Source organism: Mangifera indica, chromosome 4 (assembly GCF_011075055.1).
Source record: "Mangifera indica cultivar Alphonso chromosome 4, CATAS_Mindica_2.1, whole genome shotgun sequence".
NCBI classification, from domain to species: Eukaryota; Viridiplantae; Streptophyta; class Magnoliopsida; order Sapindales; family Anacardiaceae; genus Mangifera; species Mangifera indica.
The window spans coordinates 2490455-2495559 of NC_058140.1; the positions used below are offsets into that span (position 1 = coordinate 2490455).

Sequence of the window (5105 nt, forward strand, 5' to 3'; positions counted from 1 at the left end):
ACTAAAATATGAAATAAAAAAATCTTGATTATATCTATAAATATATAATTAAGTTATATGTAGTTACATTAAATATAAGTTTGATATATGTCATCAAATAATAGGATTATTTGAATTAAAAATAAATAAATAATCAATGTATGTTCAGTTATATATTCAAAGTAGTTATGTATATATGTTTTGTTTGCAAAGGTTATTTTTCATTTTATCTTTCTCCGTCATCATTCTTTCATAAATTAAAAACATCGCATTTGCATCTTTGATCACATTGATAGTAACATTTTCACTCAGAATTTCAACTTTTTGACTTCGATTATGTATTCTTGTTGATAATTTTCTAGTTTTTGTGTCACTTTCTGCATTTTTTAACTGTTTTTTTGTTGCTTCGATCACTCTGATAGAGTGAAATTCTTGGAAAATTTTCCCAGAATTTTGTGTGCATTGTCCTATATTTTGGACTGTTACGGTCTATGACATAGCAAGAGCAAAAGTCGAATAGATTAGGGGTGCGTACAACCCTGTTTGGTACAGTTTAATAACTTTTTCAAATTTAATTAAAAAATGGTTTAAAAAATTTTTCAACCAAACTCAATTAAAATAAATTGAAAAAGTATTATTTAATCTGATTTGAATTACCGTTTTAATTAATTAATAATCATTCATTTCTAAATATATTGTATTTATTAAATATTAATTGAATCATAGTTACTTATAACATGAAATAAAAATGTAAAATAAATATAAAATATGTATATAATAAACATATAAAGAAAATGACAAAATAAATACGAAAAACAAGTGGTACACCTAATTTTTTACTCAAAATTCAATCAAATATGGTTTTATACATGTATTTTAAAAAATACAACTTATAATTTGGTTCAGTTTGAAAATTTGTCAAACCACAAACTGAATCGTAAAACTTTTTTTTAATTTGTCAATTCAAACCAAATCAAGTTGTATTTTTTAAACAATTTGATCCAATTTTATAATTTAAATCAAATTACATACACCATCTTTTTGGGATGGTGTAGTGGTTTTGGTTTATTTTAAGTTTCTCGTATTTATTGATTGAAAAAACTCTGGATAAATTATTATTGATTCTCTGTCAACTTTAATTGAACTTGATTAAAGTTTATTGAAGCTGAACCTATCACAAGGTCCAACTGTAGTTCTAGAAAATTCTTCCTTTTGTTTCCATGTTAAGCAGACTCGCCGCAGCTTGATATTTCCTAAATTCTAGTGCCTTTGTATGTGCAAAAAGGTTGGGAATTTCATTGTTGTGTTTCCTTTAAATTGGTTTATGCCCAACACATGGAATATAACAGTTTCTGAATAAAATAATTTCCTAAAATCTGTAATGTCCATGCAGATGGCCAGATGGGATGAAATTTTATCCCTTCCCGTGCAAAGTCCTCCAACCTTAGAGTTTTCTGCTGCTGATATTGTTTGGTCAAAGGTGGAAGGTTGGCGCGACAAATTAGATAGAGTTGCTCTTATCCCATTTGCTAGAGTGGATGATTTTGTAAGGGGTGAATCTGCCAACAAAGATTGTCCAACAAGATTTCATGTTGAAGCAAGGCGACGGCGTCCAACAAATGCATCTTACAAGCCCAAGGTTGATGGAATTCTTGAATATATTCTGTAAGTTCAACAAAATTTCTCATAAGAATTGCTACTTTGTTGCCTTTGTCTCGTGAATTTAAGCGGTCTTGTTGAATCTGTAGGTATTGGTGTTCATTTGGCCTGATGACCAGAGGAAGGGTGGCATTGTGCGACCCAGTAGGAATCCATATGTTCCAAAGAAGAAAAACGCTGGACGACCTAATACTAAGAGAAGGTGCACATGCCACTTTATTGTTAAGCGTTTGATCGCTGAACCGTCTGTAGCACTTATCATATATAATGATGATAAGCATGTAGATAAGAATGAATTGCCATGTCATGGCCCACAAGACAAAAAGGCTGCTGGAACTCGTGCTATGTTTGCTCCATACATATCAGAAGATCTCCGACTTCGTGTGTTATCATTATTATATGTCGGGGTCTCTGCGGAGACAATAATGCAGAGACACAATGAATCAGTGGAGAAACAGGGTGGTCCTTGTAATCGTGATGACCTCTTGACCCACAGGTATGTTCGAAGACAGGAGAGGAGCATCCGGCGTTCTGAATATGAACTGGACCCAGATGACGCAAGGAGCATCAGAATGTGGGTTGAAAGCCACCAGAGTCATGTTTGCTTCTATGAGGATTTTTCTGATTACGATCCTTTCACATTAGGCATTAGTGGCAGTTGCAGAAGATGATTCGATTTGGCAACTGCAGCCTTGTGGCTTCTGATTCAAGGTTTGGAACAAACAAATTGAAGGTGTGTCATTTTTGCATTAGATGATGATCTGATAGTGTTAATTGTTGTTTTCGGTTCTATGAGGGCCATCAAAGATAGTGTTAATTGTTGCTTTCAGTTCTATGAAGGCCATCAAATACCTCAGAAGCTAATTCTGCTGCTCTCTGCAATTTTAAATGCAGTATCCTTTGCACAGTCTCATCGTGTTCAACGCCGACAACAAGGCCATTCCTGTAGCCTGGGTAATAGCTCCAAGATTTTCTAGTGCTGACGCGTACAGATGGATGAGGGCTCTTTACAATAGAGTTCGCACTAAAGATCCTACTTGGAAACTGACTGGGTTTATAGTTGATGATCCATTAGCCGATGTCCCTACAATCAGGTTAGTCTTTTTGAAATCAATTAAGATTATTGTATGTTTTCTAGTTACTTTTGGTTTTCAGGAGAAAATTTGTGATGGACTATGACTAGACAATGATCTAAGACAAGCCTGCATGTTTATTTATAAAATAATGTTATATGTACAACTTTGGGGGTGTTTGGTTTGAATAATGTTTTATTACCAAAATAGAAAGATTACCTTGGAGATAGATTACTTAGAAGATTATTGTGTGTAAATGATTACTATGTTTAATAAAATTTGATAAGTATAAATTATTATCATGTTTGGTTAAAGATTATAAAAGATTACTAGTAAATTATTTTACTTAAATGCCTTTAAATATAATTATTTTTAAATATTTTTTTATATTATTTGTTATATTAATTAAAAATAAATTTATTTTTGTCTTAAAAAACTAATAAATAATAATTAATTATAATAAAACTAAGATTACTTTGAGAATGTTTAAATACCTAAGGTGAAGGTGTTACGTATATTATCTGTCACGTCAGTATTGGTAATAAAAGATTACTGTAATCTTTTATTACTGACAAACCAAATAAGAGAATAAAAGATAGATTACCAAAGTAATCTTAAAAAACTGAAACCAAATTACCCCTTTGTGTACAAACAACGATATGTCATTATGTGATTGAATAGTTGAAAATTAAAAAAAAAACCAACACCCAATCACAAGGAGACACATCATAATTTATGTACAAAGTTGTGCATATAGTTTTATTGTTATTTAGATCTATTTATATACATTTAGTAAGGTATTAATCCTATATCTCATGTATTTAGTTTCTTCATACTCAACAGCTACTGCATTAGGCTCAATATTTGTTAGTTCAATTTCCTTGTCGATGCCTATTTGCTCTGTAATTTTTTATGGCAATGTGATTTTGGAACAATGTAAGATTGTGTTCGAAGGCTGGGCAAGTAAGATCTTGGTTCTTGAAGCGAATCAAGAGTTGGCCTTGGACAGTTTGTTATTGTTAAATGATGAGGGGCAACAACATCCTCTGTGAGTCTCTGTTTTCTTAGTAAAAAATTTTGGCCAAACTGAGGTCTCATCATTTTACTTGGGGATGTTTTCAATGCTCCACTAATTTATGGCATGTTCTCAATGGTTGTAGTGCAAAGGAGATACACAAGCCTGTACCTCTGCTTACGTAGAAATCGCACCCAACTGGTTCCTACATTTTTCAGCCAAAATTCGGCAATCCAATAAACCACAAACATTCAAAACATGTCTCTAAGTATCCTAAACCTCTTTTCTTTGACCAAAAACACAAGTACATGCTGAAGTTCTCAGATCATGATTATTGTGATCGAAATTCTATAATCTTAGCATAAGCATCATATCCATAAAATCACTTACTGTTTTGGCATTATTTAAACACATAAACACCCATGTGATCATTCCAAGCATCATACAATATCCAGAAATCAGAGACTCACGAATACAAACTATGAGCTCAGCCATATCCAAAACTGATTTGCCAAAGGAAATACCATACTTGTCTTCCGGCGATCAAGGAAATCTTCACGTGGCTATGAAATCTGGTGATCCAATTCTCTTTCTGCTATTCTCTGGTGGTTCTCTAAACTCCCTCTCTTTCTTTTGTTTCGCTCCTGAAATATTATGAACAAATATAATGCATTTGGCTTTGCGCCTCTTTCATTTTACCAAACAAATATGACGCACTACCGTGTGCCTCTCACACGAGGGTGTCCCTATTGTTATCCACTAATAACAGTTTTCAAAATCACCACAAAACTAATCTTTATTCAATTTTTAAATTCAATAACTACACATGGGCATGTACTCTGCATACACGGGTGTGTATTCCTCCATACTTAATCATTTTCACACACAACATGGAATGACCTTTCTACCCTCACAAGGCATGAACAGACATAACCCTTGTGGTGCACAACCCTCCTAGTAAAACTTGACTTAGACACAATTCAAGTCACACAAACTCAATCTCAAATCATATAAATACAAAGAAAAAGATTAAAATGCGTATAAGCTTACTTTTAGGTATTACAAAAGTAAACATTCTAATTTTTCGCCTGAGAATTGGTTTGCCCATCTTTAAATAGATTTCACAAAGGACATGTACTCTCTCAGCAAACCACGAATCAGAAATCATTGTAAATGAACTTTACTAATCTTCTCATCCACATGTAACTCTTAAATTTCAGCACAAATGTTTTTAACCCATAAAAAATATTCTCATATTAACATATCTCCTTGTATTGTCATTGCCAATTCATTTTCCTAGAACTGTAGCCTTGTTGTGTCTTTAGAAAATACTCTCACAAGAGTTTCCTAGACTTCCTTTGGTGAACTAACAACACAAA

The 5105-nt window shown here is 32.7% G+C and overlaps 1 pseudogene; it reads left to right on the forward strand.

The window, feature by feature from the left end:
- The first annotated feature begins 1307 nt into the window (after positions 1 to 1307).
- Positions 1308 to 2835, forward strand: LOC123215116 (annotated as a pseudogene).
- Positions 2836 to 5105: the final 2270 nt, after the last annotated feature.